The 18,166-nt window shown below is 34.1% G+C and overlaps 1 pseudogene; it reads left to right on the top strand.

The window, feature by feature from the left end:
• Positions 1-6,169: 6,169 nt before the first annotated feature.
• On the top strand, positions 6,170-8,279 carry LOC114402001 (annotated as a pseudogene).
• Positions 8,280-18,166: the final 9,887 nt, after the last annotated feature.

The raw sequence follows: 18,166 nt of genomic DNA, 5'->3' as shown, positions 1-18,166 counted from the left end.
CATCCATAAACCTATTTCGAACATTTAACATCAATATTGTTAACCTATTACATTCAAACAATATTCATTATGAGGTAATACAAATAAAACCTTGTAATTCAATTTACTTACATCATCCATAACTATAATATAGATATGTTCAAACACTTGTCACCTAATATTATTTCAGTTAGATCTGCATGTGTGATGAAAAACAATGCTTTTACATTTGGAAGCCCAAATTTTGTCTCATCCCATGGCAATTGAACTGACTTCTGGTAAACTTCATACAAGATCTTCATCAATTCTCCCAATGGATCCTCTCCAACACCTGTATTGCACCTTTCAACACGTCCAACCAGTTTCAGCACATTATTGTGTGAATCCTTTATGGTTAATGAAAATAGCAATTACATTTATGTTATGAAATAGGTGTTAACAATGTCAATTTCAATAAAAACAATCAGAGGGAAAATAAATTTACTTACATCAGATATAGGTTTCACAAGATATGTCGGCCATCCAATGAATGTGTTAATGACCTCCCTTACATACTGAATCTCTAACGTCAAAAATGGGACCCGCGTGTCAGCATCGTAAACTGTTACAACACTGACCCTCACCATATCATCTGCATAAGGGATATTGTGCATCGTGACAACACTTTCAAACACCTTTCCCAAGGCCACTAGCCGTGCTGGGGGTTCAATGCGTCTACTGGGGGTGAGTGTTGTGAGGCCATTTGGGATAAATCAAATTTGATCTCCTCCTTCAACTCTTTTTTCATTATCTCCATACTGTGTTTGTTTTCCTCTTCTACCTCTCTCCTCCACTCTTCGTTAAGATTTCCTATGATTCTACCAATTGATCGGGGGTGATTGTTGTCGAAGATATGTTAGAGCCATGGGATGCCTCTCCAAGTACCGACTGATGGTCACACCATGCCCAACTACATGAACATGACCAGGATGCTCCGGATGGCCAAGCACAGTATTCAATATGTCCTTACTACCGTCGAGAACAAAGCTGCCTTGTGTCATCTGTTCCTGTAAATCATCCTGTGACAACCACAAAAAGGAGTTATACTGTAAACTTAGGTCATGGATTTCATACCAAAATATGTATTGCAATGAACTTGTAACATGAACTCACAATTTTGTCAGAGATTTGTTGTGCCGCTGTAGATGTCATATGCCCATATCGCTTTGTTCGGGCCATCTTCCACTTCACATGACTTGCAATCGGGGATGGATGGTCGACGAGCATAGTTGAATTTTCTATAAACTCAGCTCGCTAGAGTTTTGTCTTCCTTTTCTCGTCCATCAATTTTTTTCTAGAAGATCGTAACCCCATAAGACAGTAAGTTGGGGCAGTCATCGAATTTTTGAATTTCTTGAGCTTTTTTCCGTATTCCCTATCATGAAGTATAAATAGTTTCCACTAAATAATGACTTTAACAAACTTAACGTAAATCAAATTTTAACTAAAAACTAGTTACATCAAACCTGCCAATTAGGGGTTTGTCGGCTCTTTGCAAATTGTTCCCAAGTTTTTGGATCAAGACCATACTTTGCAGAAGGATCATGTTTATCTTCACCCTCATTGTCAGCATATACATATTTAGTGGTGAGGAAAGACTTAAATTGCCTCGATCTCGTGGCAACCATTGACATGACCTTTTCCTTGGTAGTTGATCCTTCAGGGATGTCAAACTTACCCTACAATAAAAAATTGTATTCAAATGCTTACTCAATGATGACCTTTGAAACTTAATTAAACAAAAACAAACCGAAAGGGTTACTTAACTGCACTTACCAAAATGTAATCCCATATTAGGTTCTTTAGAGATTCCATGACAACATTCCAACTGGAATGTACAATTGAGATTTTTTCCTACACTAGTACCCCCAAGAAACTATGGAACTTTTCTTTATGGGGGCCTAATCCTCTACCAGTTGTAGGGTTGACATTGATAGTAAGTCGTGGCTGATCCAAGCTTCTGCCAGTCAATCTTCTGAGCCGGGTAGTTTGTCTAGTCTTCCTTGACGTAGTTGTCGAAGGAGCATATGAAGGTGGAAGGGAACTTGGGGATGTTGCCATGGGTCCTGTCTAAAATAAAAATAAAAATCTGTAAACACAAAGTAATTAGAATAACATGTAAGCATCAAATTGTAAATAACCACAATTGTAAAATGTAAAATAGTTAATTTCATATATTAAACATTATTTGGGTATATACCACAGTTACATAGCCGTATTCTTCCATAAACCTTCATCATGATCGTTACGATTTGCATGTACATCCTCCTCCTTATTTTCAACATTTATGGAAGGCATCAGTGGGTAGAACGTGGGCATCTTGTTAACATCAAGTGTAGAAGCATCAATATGGTAAGGGATACCACTTGTTTTCCCCTATAGAACAATTAACCATCTCTAGTCACTAGGATCTTGGACATAAAACACCTGTCTAGCTTGTGCTGCCATGATGAAAGACTCGTCCTTGTAACCAACCTTTTCAAGGTCAACCAAAGTAAACCCCATTTTGTCTTGACGCACACCCACATTTCCATTAACCTACTTGCACTTGAAGAGAAGCACTTTAAATTCACAATAATCAAGCTCCCAGATTTCTTGAATCACTCCAAAATAAGGCATGGACACTTGAATCGGATTGTTATTTGATGCATTACTAAAGTGATCCGAATGAGCATCAATGGTCACCCCACTGTTTTGCACGGTACTTTTATCATCATGTGACTTTGTGTATAAGGAATAGTTGTTGATATCATATCCCTTCCAAGTGAGGAGATTGAGATTTGGCCCAACAGCTAATAGTCTTAATGTTTTAGAGACACTGTCATCAAGGAAGATTGTTTTTCTAAACCAGTTAATGAATGTCCTGTTGTGCTCTTGCAACACCCTCATCATGTTCATCTTTGGGTGAGTAGCTGCCATATTTTGTTTGTGAGCATTTACGGGATAACCTATGCTATGTTGTTTAGTACATATAGATGTGCTTGTGAGACCTACTGTCGATCCATTGTTACAACATTGAATCCTCATGTTCCCCTACTTTGTCGTGAGCACTCATGATGACTTTGAGGAAGGCTAACATGTGTACCAGTTTCTATATACTCAGAACAAAACTCAATAGCTTCTTCTGCGACGTACCTTTCGATAATGCTTTCTTTGGGTTGATATTGATTCTTCGTATAACTTTTCAACACCTTCATGTATCGCTCAACCGGATACATCCACCATAGAAAGACGGACCCACACAATTGTATCTCTCGTACAAGATGAACAACTAAGTGAATCATAATGTCAAAAAATGATGGTGGAAAATACATCTCCAATTGACAAATGATAATGGAAGCCTCATTTTCCAAATCATCTAACTGTTGAGGGTCAATGACTTTGTTGTAGATCCCATTGAAGAAAAAACACAATCGAGTTATGGCAACCCTAACTTTGTCAGGTAATATACCTGGAACGGCTATAGGCAATAATTATTTCATTAAAACGTCACAATCATGTGACTTCAACCCAACCAATTCCAGGTCATTAATGGATACAAGATTCTTGATATTTGAAGAGTATCCTTGTGAGACTTTTACATTTTTTAGAAAATGACAAAAAAAAATTTTCTCTGTCGTTGACATTGTGTGAGATGTTGGGGGCAAATACATTCGATGACCTTGTGATACTGGATGCAACTGCTGTCATATACCCATGTCTACTAAATTTTGACGACATTTCAAATCATCTTTTGTCTTGCTTTAATGTTAATAAGGGTGCCAATTAAACTATCACACACATTTTTCTTGACATGCATTACATCTAGACAATGTCGCACGTGTAGATCGCACCAGTTAGGAAGATCAAAGAATATTGACCTTTTCTTCCAAATGTTCTTGTCGGACCCATCCTTTTTTTGTGTCTTCCCAAACATAGTTATAATGTCCTTGATCCGATCAAAAACTTTGTGTCCACTCAATGGTTTCGGAGCACTATCAATCTCTAATGTTCCATTAAATGCTTTCTTCATTCGTCGATACAGGTGATAAGGTTTTAGAAATCTTCGATGCCTTGTATACATTGTCTTCTTTTCATGCTTTAGTTGGATGTAACTTGTGTCTTTCTCACATATAGGACATGCATGGTGTCCTTTGACCCTATATCCACTCAAATTCCCATAAGCTGGAAAGTCATTAATGGTGCAAAATATCATTGCACGCAACCTGAAGCTCTGCTAAAGATTCCTATCATACACATCAACCCCTTCTACCCATAATATTTTTAGGTCTTCAATCAAGATAACAAGATAGACATCAATGTTATTTCCTAGCTGTCTTGAACCGGCTATCATCATACAAAACATAATGTATTTTCGCTTGATGCACAACCAAGTAGGAAGGTTGTAAATCATTAGCAAAATAGGCCATGAACTATGGCTGCAGCTCAAGTTACCACAAGGATTCATTCCGTCAGAAGAAAGACCAACACTTAGGTTTCTGGGATCCTGTCCAAAATCTAGATACAACTAATCAATTGTCTTCCATTAGGGAGAATCAGTGGGATGACAGAGCAATCCATCATTTTTCCTGTCATCTGCATGCCATGTTACGTTTTTTGCGTCATCTGCATTAGCAAACAATCGCTTAAACCTTGGTATTATTGGAAGATACCAACACACCTTTGTTGGACGGTCGTTGTTTGTGGTTGCATCATCACTGCATTCTTCATACTTCACTTTTTGTAGTGTGAGACCCCACATGTAGGGTAGTTGCGTATTTCGCCAAACTGATTTCTATACACAATACAATCATTAGCGCATGCATGTATTTTTTGGTATTCCATACCCACAAGACAAAATATTGTCTTTTCCTTGTAATGATTCTTGGGTAACATGTTATCTTTAGGAAGCATATTTTTCAATTACAAAATCAATTCAGTGAAGCTTTTGTCACTCCATCAAATCTTGCCTTCAAGTTCACCAAAGCTAACACCCTCGATAACCGTGTGAAGGTTGTACATCCCAAATATAATGACTTCTTAGAATCAGTTTCTAATTTTTCATAATAAGGTGCATGTGCTTGCCTAAAACCCTCTTGCCTAAGATCGCGTAGCATGTCTTCTATACGATCTCTGACTTGTACATCAACTGCCTCAATCGGAGGGACTGTTGACATCTATGGTAACTCACCATGCCATATCCATTTTGTATAAGTAGGACTGATACCGTCACATATAAGATGTGCTCTAATGTCATTCAATGACTGTCGTCTCCCATTCAGACATTTAACACATGGACACAAATATTTTCCACCCATTTCTGGTGCATTTTGTTTCACAAATTGCAAGAATTTTTCAACCCCTCATGAGTTATGTGTCCTACTTTCATCCAACTTCATTCCATGTTTGGTGTACTATGATACGGGATACATTATCCGATATGCATGAAAACCTCTCTTTTTTCATAAAAAGGTGTGACCCTATCCCATTCGGGAAGATATTTTTTTACTTGAATCATACATACAAGTTAAGTAGGTTATGTTGAATTTGACGAAATTTTGGCAGCATGTCACATTGGTCTCCGAGTACGCGACATGAAAGTGGTGACATGAATTCACCATGATCTTGTATGCACCCGGAGAACAAAGCAAGATGCATAAAACCGAAATTTAGTCAAAATTAACACAACATACTTACCCTATAAGTAAGAATTAAGTAAAAAAAAAATAGTCTTCCCAAATTGTCCCAACGGACAATTCAAGATTAAATACAACGATTAATCCAAACTGTCTGTATTAATCGTTGTATTCAATCTCAAACGGGGAACTATGGTTCACTCAGAATGCAGAAAAATGTAATATTAAACAATACTCAAATGTGAACAACAAATGTAATAATTAACCACATAAGTGTGAGAATCACATACATACCTCAAAAGATGCTTGTAACAAAAACTTTGGGTGCGGTAACGACAATGATAATTAGATGATTTTATGTTCAGTCAAGCAAGAAGAAGTTCTTCGGTATCGTTAACTTCGTTGCACACTTAAATAGTAGTACCTACAAGAAATACAAATTGTTTAAGCTAAATGCAGGAATACAATTGTCAAAAGAAAATTAAATCAAACACATAGACGATATATGTATTTGTCATCCACAAAAAGGAGCGGATATGGCATTTCAATGGACCACATTTCTGTAATTGGTCATTAAAGTACAACAAATTATCTTAATAAGCAATACATATGAGATAGCCATTACTTGCCTGCCTTTATTATGTACGATTTATGGTTTGTCATCATAAGGTTACACATTGTTTGTTAACAATGCATGTTATTTTCGGGGTGGTTGGCTGGGGGGGGGGGGGAGGTGACAAAAGTGTTTAAGATAGAAATAGGGGATGGTGTTTTAAAATGTTTATTTTCATTATTTATGTCAAAAAATTCTTAACATTTTTACTGCCTTTACTTTTCTTTACAATATTATAATATAATCAAACATTTATTAAAACAATATAAGACTTCCACTCTTTTTGTCTAAGCTGTGCCTACCATGTGGTGAAAACTTTGTCTGAGTTGAGGGTTTTTGAGCATGTTGTGCTTCCTGTCAATCACTTTGGTGGAAAAATCCCTGATGAATTATTGAGTTATGAAAACTTGACCAAGGTTGATTTTAGGGAAAATCTTTTCTCAGGGTCCATTCCTAGCAATATTGGGAAGTTGTCTAACTTGAAAAGTTTGGTTCTTTCCTCTAATAACCTCACTGGTGAAATTCCAACTTCCCTTTTGAACCTCACAAAGCTTTCAACATTTGCGGCAAATCAGAACAATTTCATAGGTCTTGTACCTCCTGGGATTACAAATCATCTCACGAGTTTGGATGTTAGTATTAATAAATTGTCTGGACCCATTCCAGAAGACCTTTTATCCCCATCACAGTTGCAGGTTGTAGATTTGTCAAATAATATGTTTAATGGGTCAGTGCCTACAAATTTTTCTCCAAAGTTGTTCAGGTTAAGGTTTAGGGGTAATCATCTTAGTGGAAATATTCCTTCAGGTTCTTTTGCAGCAATTCCTAATTTGACATACTGGGAGTTGGATAACAATGACTTGACCAGATCAATACCAGTTGAATTGGAATCTTGCAGGAAAATGACAATGTTAAATTTAGCTCAGAATCACTTGACTGGTGTGTTGCCATCACTGCTTGGTAATATTACCAATCTTCAAGTCTTGAGGCTTCAAATGAACAAGCTTAATGGTGCAATCCCAATCGAAATTGGCCAACTTCATAAGTTGTCAATACTGAATTTGAGTTGGAATTCTCAGGGTGGATCAATTCCATTTGAGATTACAAAGTTGAGCAATATTACTTTCCTGAACTTGCAAACCAATAATCTAAGTGGTTCCATACCAACATCCATTGACAACTTGAAATTTCTCTTTGAACTCCAACTCAGGGAAAACAAACTAAGTGGTGTGATACCAAGCATGCCGGGGAGTTTGCAGGTGTCATTGAATCTTAGTAGCAACCACTTTAGTGGTAATACTCCCAACAATTTTGGTAATTTGGATAGCCTGCAAGTCTTGGATCTCTCAAATAACAAATTTCCTGGTCCAATTCCCAACCAACTAACTTGAATGTCAACTTTGACACAATTGTTACTTGCCAACAATGCACTGCTGTCTGGTGAAATTCCAAAATTCAGTCAACATCTTAAAGTTGTATCTTCTGGAACTGGTCTAATAAATAATACCTCACCTGACCATACAATAGCCAATAGGCCCAACATTGTCTCTAAGAAGGGAATATCTGTTCATGTGACAATTCGCATTGCAATTGTACCAACTAGTTTTCTTGTTGGCATTGTCATTCAACTGGTTGTGTCAAGAAAAAGTTGTTGGCAACCTCAATTCATCGTAAGTAATTTATTAACTCCTAATGCAATTCACAAATCAAGAATTAACTTTGGTAAAGCCATGGAAGTTGTTGCTGATACATCAAATGTTACTTTGAAAACTAGGTTTCAAACGTATTACATTGCCATCATGCCCTTTGGATCAATCTATTTTATCAAGAATCTAAACTTTTCTAACAAGATATTGCCATTGGGAAGTCATGATAAATTTGGAAAAGAGCTAGAAGTCTTTGCAAAATTGAACAATTCAAATGTCATGACTCCTTTGGCCTATGTTCTGTCCATTGATACTGCATATATACTATATGAATATATCTCAAATGGCTCCCTCTATGATGTTCTTCATGGAAGCATGTTAGATTAGGGTAGCAGATATAGTATAGTCATTGGGGTGGCTCAAGGACTTTCTTTTCTAAAAGAAGGCTTTTACTCAATGTGATGCTTCTTTGAGTTGATGGTTGCTACATAAAGATTGTTGAACAAATGTTGGACCCAATGTTTAGGGAAAATTGTATTTTGTTATTGCTTGATATTAGTAATTTGTTAGATGTCTTAGGAAATACTTTATTGGTTATTAGAAATATGTTGGATATGACTTGTGATTAGAAATTTATTTCCCTTTTTTTTGACATGTTTCAACTTTATAAAAAGGGAGCAATGCAATGAATTAACATAGTTCTTTTGATTCAAAATTTATTTATTTTCTCCATTTAGTTCATGTTGTACCAACAAATTGGCATCAAAGCTCTCTTTTGAAGGGTCCTGTAAATTGGAAAAAAAAAAAGACTCATCCTACATAGCACTAGCCCCACCTATTCTTGATGATGACAACTATCCTATTTGGGCAGCCAAAGCCTATAATAGAGACACATACCTAGAGGCAAATGATCTCTCTGGGAATCTGTAGAGGAGAACTATGATGTTCTTTCTTTGCTGGATAATCCAACACTAACTCAACTTAAAAACGGGAAGGAAAGAAAAGCTAGAAATTCAAAGGAAAAAGCTTCTTTATTTTATGCTATCTCACAAGAAAATTCACTAGAAATCAGCATTAGGAATTTGGCACTTCCTTAAGGATGAATGTGAAGGAAAAGAAAAGATAAAGAGCCTAGAAGTGTTGAATCTGGTTACAGGATTTGAGATACAAAAAATGAAGAAGTCAAACATGTTGGATCAAGTGGCCTCAGAATAATTAAGAAGGGGGATTGAATTAATTATTAGTGAACCTTTACTAATTAAAAATCTACCCTTCTTAGGCTTTTACTATGTTGTTAAGAAAGTAAAGAATAGAAAAGAAACTTAACCAAAAGTAAAAGCGATAAATAAAGTGCACAACGGAAATTAAAAGAGTAGGGAAGAAGAAGACAAACACACAAGAGTTTTATACTGGTTCGGCAACAACCCGTGCCTACATCCAATCCCCAAGCGACCTGCGGTCCTTGAGATTTGTTTTCAACCTTGTAAATTCCTTTACAAGCAAAGATCCACAAGGGATGTACCCTCCCTTGTTCTCTTTGAACAACCTAGTGGATGTACCCTTCACTAGAACTGATCCACAAGAGATGTACCCTCTCTTGTTCTCAGTCACAACAACCCAAGTAGATGTACCCTCTACTTGTACCTCAAAAGATGTACCTTCCAATGTGTTAAGACAAAGTTCTCAGGCGGTTAGTCCTTTGAAACATTGTGAAGGGGGAAACAAAAGAATTCTCAGACGGTTAGTCCTTTGAAAACTTTTGTTTATGGGAAAGGGGAAAATCAAAAGAATTCTCAGACTGTGTCATTTTGAATTCTTTGACAAGGGAGAAGGGAGACACAAAAGAATTCAGACGGTTAGTCCTTCGTTCTTTTGAAAAAGGGAGAAGAGAGACACAAAAAGAATTCAGGCGGTTAGTCCTTAGCGAATTATTTTTAGCAAAGGGAGAAGAGAATGAAAAGATGAATAGCACAAGTTTTTGAACAAAGAACTTTTCTTGGAAGAGAAAGTTTTGAACAAAAACTTTTAGAAAGATGAAGAGAAATGAAACCAGAAAGTTCTGAAAGAAAAGAAAAAAGATGTTGAAAGATAGATTGAAACATAGAATGATTGAAAGAGATGATAGATCTTTTTTAATTCATGCCATGGTCACATATTTATAATCTTTTGATGACTCAAGTCAAAGTTTGTGACTCTTGGCAATTTCTTTTTAAAACTAGTCACTTAGAAAAGTTGTGACTTTTGAAAGAATCTTCAGAAACAAGTCACTTGAAGAATTGTGACTTTTGGAAATGAATTTTTCGAAAACAATCACTGGTAATCGATTACCAAATCATTGTAATCGATTACACAAAGCATTTTTGTGAAAGGATGTGACTCTTCACAATTGAATTTGAATTTCGACATTCAAACACACTGGTAATCGATTACCAATATCTTGTAATCGATTACACCATTTTGAAATCAATTGGAACGTTGTAAATTCAGTTTAAAGCTTTATTTTATGCTATCTCACAAGAAAATTCACTAGAAATCAGCATTAGGAATTTGGCACTTCCTTAAAGATGAATGTGAAGGAAAAGAAAAGATAAAGAGCCTAGAAGTGTTGAATCTGGTTACAAGATTTGAGATACAAAAAATGAAGAAGTCAAACAATCAAGATTCAAGAGTATGCCAATAAACTTCTCAACATTGCAAATAAGTAAGATTGCATGGCTTTGAATTTTCTGATTCTAAAATGGTTAAGAAAATACTTATTATTGTTCTTGAGAGATTTCAAGCCACAATCCATTCTTTAGAAAATACTAAAGATCTGTCTAATATTTACCTTAATATAACTATTAAATGCATTAAAAGGCACAAGAAAAAAAGAGAATGGTGAGAAAAGAACAGTCTAAAAAGGGTGCTCTCCAAGCTTTGATAAAAGATTCAGGATGAAGAGCAACAATGAGTAGAAGAGTGACAAGACTGACAACAATAACAAAAATAGGGATTGGATTTATCCATCATGTCCATACTACAAAAAGAGGAATCACCCACAAAGAAAGTGTTGGTTGAGGCCTCATGTTGAGTGCATGATAAGCTTTGGATGCATAGAGTATGTAATAGCTCTAGTGATTCATGATTGGTTTACAGTGGCAGCACAAACCACATGACCAAAAGCTATTAAAAGTGCTTGATAAAACTATCATTTCCAAAGTCAAAATTGGACATGGTGAATTTATTCAAATCAAGGTCAAAGTAAATCAAGTTGTAGATATCTTAACAAGTTTGAAATATATTTCTGATGCTTTATAAGTGCTTGACATTGACCAAAACCTACTTAGTGTTGGAAAGTTGATTGAAAAAGGTTTCGCAGTCATATTTGAAAACATGGTAATGGTGCCTAATTAAAGATGCAAATGGTAGAGATATATTCAAAGTGCAAATGAGGGCAAAAATCTTTGCTCTAATTCTAATGGTGGAAGAACAAAGAGCATTCTAAGCACTGTAAGCAATGCAGAATTATGGCACAAAAGGCTAGGGCATTTCCATCATGTTGGAATTTTTATATGGAGAAACATAATTTGGTGAAAGGTGTGTCGTTGCTCGAAGACAAGCTAGCTGATTGCATGACTTGTCAATAAGGCAAACAAGTTAAATTTGTATATATTTAAACCAAGTTTCTACCACTGAAACCCACAACATGCAGTGACTCACAACCCTCATTAAACGTGGGAAGTAGACTGCAAGCTTGGGACAAAAATGTTGTTCTCATGCAATTCCATAATTCACATTCACCTTATCCTAAGACTAACACACGTATATATGCATGGTCTGCAACCGTCACACTTAACTAGTAACTTTTCTAATGAAGAGATTTAAGTTCCTAGGAAAATTTATTGTATGATCAGATAACATATATCAAATAATCTCCATCATTATTCTCATGGTAGATGTATGCTCTAGCAAACTACTACTAATAATTTATCTAATTTTTCATTTTATTTATTATTTACAGTGCAACTTATATTTTGTCTACTTGGGATTATCAACAATGGTGGCCTTCATGGGTAATCCAATTTCAAAACCAATTTTGATTTACTTTTTTATAACAAAGGTGTGAAACGTTTTAATAACAAAGAAACCAACATTTAGCTATGGCATCTATCTAACTATAGTAGGCATTACTCAACAGTGCACCTCAAGGTTATCAAAATCGAGAGTCTAGGCAGACTCGTGAGAGCTCTGTAGACTCGAATCATAAACTCGTAAGAGTCTACTTCGTAAAAAAAAAAATACCTATGGATAATAAGTAAATATATTCAAAATGCACCATTTTGCAAACAAATGACAATAATGCAGGTTACTTATTTTTAATTTGATGTTGTGTGGGTTTGTTTCTGTCTCAACATTGTTTTTTTAACCATATGCTTTTTAGGTTGTTGGAACTTGTATCTGATTGTAAACTCATAGGTCCTCATGTTCCTTAACTGACTATTTCTTCTGATCTTTGTCAACTTAATTTCCATTCAGTCTTAATTCTCTTGACAGTTATTAGTACTAACTATTTTCAAACAATATTTTTCCAAACCATACTTATCCTTCTCAAATTACTTAAATCATCTATTTGGGTTACATCAATGGGTTGTGTTTGTAAGAGTATTTTAGTGTTGATCCTTCCAGAAATATCAGTTTCAATTGTATTGTGGAAGAGGCAATTCTGATAGGAAGCTTACTTGTTACCTCTTTTGTTCATGCTTCATGATTTCCAAAAGTTAAATGCTCTTCTTGTAGTTTCTTATCTAGATTAATGATTAACATCATTTATCATAGACATTAGGAATTTAGATTTACTAAAAGAAGTTTGTAAACTTGTGCCACTAGCCCACTACACCTTTTCACAGCAGGGTGATCTCTGACTAGACCAACATTAACATGTCCTTTAGTTTGTGTTGTTTCAAATTTCTTGCCCACAAGTACAAAGACAAATTTCTTACCCAAGCTTTAGGCAAAGCCACTAAAGCAAATGCATCACAACAACTGAAAGAAGAATTAGAGCACTAAGCTAACACCATGAAATTTCTAAAATTCTCACCTGGACTCGCGGCTTCTCTCAAGCTCATCGTGGACCTCGTGGGTCGTGGCTCGTGGTACTCGCGGCTTCCAAGCTTCTCTCAAGCTCGTCGTTGACATAACCAGCAAGCTGCCAAGCTTCTCTTGAGCTCGTCGTGTTTGTGGGTGGGACTCGTGGCTTCCAACTGAACCAGGCAACCACCGCACCGCATCGTCTGGTCTTGCATCGTCTGAATAGCTCCAACTCATCGCGAATGAAGAATAGGGACAAACACAAAATGAAAGAAGCAAAATCCCTAAACTAGAGTGGAGCAGTGGGCACAAAACGACGTCGTATCACAGAAAAAAATTTCCAACTGAACTCATGTGACTCGGGTCAGACTCGGGAGTTTACACAAGTCTACATTGAGTCCACCGAGTCTGCTCTTAGTCTGCACAATAATGAGTTTGCTTCCGAGTTGACTCGCAAGGACCAAGTAAACTCTTTAACTCGTAAGAGTCTATGAGTTGACTCTAGAGTTTGACAACCATGGTGCACCTAGCTAGGTTAGAGGCACCCTCAATTTTTGCATGTTTATAAATTTGGTAGGCATGTTTGGTCATTATTGTATTATGAATGAAACCATAAAAAGTAGAGTTTCATACACAGAAATTTGGAATTACATTAACTTTTAAAATATAATACTCATCTACATCATATCAATCATATAACTTGTCAGTTTTGGCTTACAATTTTCTCACAAATTTGATCCTGAAAAAGAAGCCAAACCATATATAGATAAATAAGAGCTTCTAAAAAAATCAACACATACCTCAGATACTAGCCTATTGATCAATAATTGATGCTTAATTGCATAAGGGTATTGCTGGAGCAACACAAGTGAGAGGCATGTGCTGAGAATTCGCTACAAGTACTTGGAAGTTGTCATAAGACAAGAAGTAGGGTTTTTCGATTCAGAAGAAGCAATTAAAGAAACAAAAATCCTAAAATGCAGGAGATCTACATGATGATCAAGTTGAAAGTGGGCCTAGGAAGACTACAATGGTTCATTTTTATGTTGGGCTGGAGGAGTCCCCATTTGGAAAGAGAAGGAAATACAGACTAATTAGGGCTTCTCTTGTTGATTTGGACAGGTGATGCAAATTATTTTCCGAAAGAGGTTGGTTTGTAAGCCTCATTCTAAGTAAAAGATCAATACTCATGCCTTTTTCCATAAGCCATACTTTGAGCATGACATTAGAGTATTTAGGCATTATTTGACAACAAAACTAACCATTTTTATCATACGAAGTTGGTCATGAAATTGGTCTAAATTCAAGAGAATGAGCATTCACTGCTTCGAACCTCAAAGAAATGAGACTAAAGCTTTCTTATGAACTGAAATGCTACATATTCAGGTCCTTCGGTACATACTTTTGTGACTACACTACGTACATACTTGTGATGATCGCACACGACGCCGATGCACCACGAAGGCTGTACGCGATGTCGACCCACCACAGATTTCGTAAAATGCACTTACCTGGATGACGTGCATATGAACGGAGCAACCAACAGAGGTGATCGAGCACACGAACGGGATGACAAAGTGGGACACGAGGTGAACATAGGGTGTTTGAGCGAGCAAGACACGCCAGAATAATTAGGGGTTCACATGCATTTCTATAACAAAAACGACGATGATTCTTTAGCTAAAACTGTCGTCGTTTAAGTTTCCCATAATCACATAAATGTCACTGTCATGCATTCTAAAACAATTCTGTAAAATCGTCTTAGAATGTGTGTCGTAAAAACAAAATTAATTCTTCATGAGAAACCGTCTTAAAATGTGCGTCGTAGAAAGATAATTTTTTAGCGGTAAATGCATACTTTTCCTTTAACTTTATCTTTTTGTTCTTGATTTTACCAAGTTTTTTCTTCATCACCTTTGTTGAAACTTAATTAATTCTCGAGTTACTAATTCTCCCCCCTACAAATAATTTCTTTTTGTTGGTTTAAACCGTTAATGTTTCATAAAAACCCTCCGGCCTCAACTATATATATTGAGATCACACCTGCCACTCTAGTCACTCGTTTGTGACTTACCATCCAAGTCAAGTCTCTTCCAGTTGTAATACTTAATTCGTTCTAGCATCCAATATTCCGATCAACTGTTTATAAATCCCTTTCAATCAATCATTTTATTATTATTTTAAATCAACACCTTTGTTTTCTTGTGCCTCTTTTCTATCTACAAGATAAAACCATTGGATGCCACAAAAGAAAAAAGAAGAGAAAATAATATATCAACAGATCCCTAACATAAAATAATAGATAAGTTATACAATTAGTGTTTTTTAATGCTTAAAATTATTTTCAATGTATTTTTAAAACATTATTCTTAAGAATTAATATTTACTAAAGGAGCATCGATGAAAGATTTTCATTTATTAAACAGACTGTAAACATGATTAACAAGCACTGATGTATAATACTAATAAAATTTAAAACCTAGTTTAAATAAATAAGGAAAACTTATATATATATATATATATATATATATATATATATATATATATATATATATTTCGAATTCCTTTTTTACATGATATATATTTCAAATACTTAAGAAAGATAGATACTTCTTTTTATTGCTTATTATAAATAATTCAATATTATCAGTTATAGTAAAATATCTATTTTTATTACGTTCGCGTTTGGACACATTAAATATGACTTGCTTGTCTATGCGCCCAACCTCCACTACAAACAATTTAAGGTCAAAATTAATCTAAATAACCACCAAACGTATAAAATAATTAATTAGTATATAGAGTGTATCTCGAGATCAATCATCACATGACCATATTTAGTTATGTTTTTCAGTATCGGATATGTTCTCTACCATGGATAGTAGTCAAAGGCATCAAATATATGCAAAGATTGGGATGCCAAGCTTAAGAACTTGTAAATAGAAGAGTTTAATGTTAATAATGCACTTACCGTAAAAAATTTATACGGTTATTTAATTATAAATTATCATTTAAATTATTTAAGATAATTATTTTAAAAATAAATAAATTTATTATTAATAATAAATTATTATTGAATAATTATATATGTAAAATATTTAATAATTTAATGCATAACTATTTTTTCTTATACTAATTATTAAGATGACCCGAATTAAAAGAACTTGGCGGCTTCGTTTACCCTAATTATCTTAAGTAGCCGACCTCAAAAGTCGTATCAAAATCATAGAAAACTGTGCTATCATTTCTTGCAAATAATGATGCAGCAGGAAGAATGTGAACCTACCTACAAATGTTCCACCACTCATATATCCTTGATCTACTTTCCCCACATATCTTTCACATTTTTGTTCGTATATCAATCAACCACAATGATTAGCTTTATTTATTTTTTCTTAAAAACAGTATTCGTAAAAAGTATAATAAATGAAAAGGAAATTATTGTCAGAGTGCTCTTATGTGTACAAAAGAATTATAATTAAATTTATTTGCTTTGTTATATGATTAGTTTGTTTTCTTTGTTATATAACCACCAAAATATGGTCACACCCACGAAGTCTTTAAGCGGCTGATCGAGTCACATGCAGGTTGTGATATAGGTCTTTCTCTACATTTTAAAAGGAAAATTTGTGATATAGTTTATTTCTGACAATATTGATTAGAAGCACCCCGGGTCCTCCTTTCATGCACTGCATATGCAAAGCTCACAGAGAATGTGCAAATGGGATAAAATGGGATCAAAACTTATGTTGCAATGTTAGTTGAGTCAAAGCTTTTCGCCTTTTCGGCAAGATGAGGACGATAGTTAGATTTTTAGTTTGAACTAATGTTCTGTCGTATATAGTAATTTGAGGAAAGCTTGGTTTAATCCCTCTGCCCCAAAAGATTTGGGTTACATGGTTAACAAATTACAAATCGTTTACATGATAACTTGATTTTGCATTATTAATCTTATCATATAACACATATATATTACATGTTTGTTTTTCTTTCAAAATATTTATTTCAATGACTCTTTGGATAGATAGAGGGACTAAAACGAATTTTTTTTTTCAACTTACCGATACTTAAAAAACCAATTTTAAATTTAAAAGATCAAAACCAAAATTTATTTAAAATTTAAAGGAACTAAAAAATTATATATTTAAGCCTTATCGATATTAAGTTTACACTTTTTATAATATATATATATATATATATATATATATATATATATATATATATATATATATATATGTGTGTGTGTATGTCTTATATATCAACTTTAAAAAAAATAGTAGCTACACAAAAATCCAATCAGGCATAATCCCTCATGATCAAATTGCAGAGTAATTTGATCCTGGAAGGGAAGAAAGACAAAGAAGACTGCAAGTTTATTTGAAAAGAAAGAAAAGCTTATAAAAATTAATCAGGATCAAATTACATAACTCTTTCTAGTGTAGGATTGCAATCATAGAAAAATACAAGATTGAAGATATCATTCACAAACACATTGTTAATGCCCTTATTTTTAGTATATTATGGTGGGATAATTATCTCACTAATAATTATCCCACCATCCTTTTCATTAAACAATGACAACATATAGAAATCTTTGTAATTTTTTAATTTTGTTCAATTCTATAACTCTTATATATATATATATATATATATATATATATATATATATACACGAGAAAAGATTAGATTACACTGCTGTAACTTTGACAATTATTGTACTATTCTATAACTTTCAACTCAATAATATTTTGTTAAAACTTACTATTGGATTGAAAGATTGTTTTACATAAATCACATATATAAAATTTTGTATTAATCCAAAATCATTTGTTTCTTCATTTATATAATTTAAAATCGACATAATATAAACATTTCAAAATATACAAAAAAATATGGATAATTTGATTACTTCTTGTTATTGTTTAATTTTGACAAAATTTGATACAAACGATCTTAAAAATATATAAATATAATTTAACGGTTGGATCAATAAAAATTACATTCTATATCAAGTTATAAAAATAGTGTACTGGTGTAATTTGATTTCTCTTTATATTATAATAATAATAATAATAATCATAATTTTAAATATTAATATACTCATACAATTTTATATTAGCACATATTTTGCTATTTTGATTTATATAAATGCATTTTAAAAAAAAATTATCTTCATAAATACATTCACATTTGTATATAATAACTTA

The sequence above is a fragment of the Glycine soja genome, chromosome 20 (assembly GCF_004193775.1).
Source record: "Glycine soja cultivar W05 chromosome 20, ASM419377v2, whole genome shotgun sequence".
NCBI classification, from domain to species: Eukaryota; Viridiplantae; Streptophyta; class Magnoliopsida; order Fabales; family Fabaceae; genus Glycine; species Glycine soja.
The sequence above is the reverse complement of the archived record's forward strand: the minus strand, read 5'-3'. Positions and strand labels throughout refer to the sequence as shown.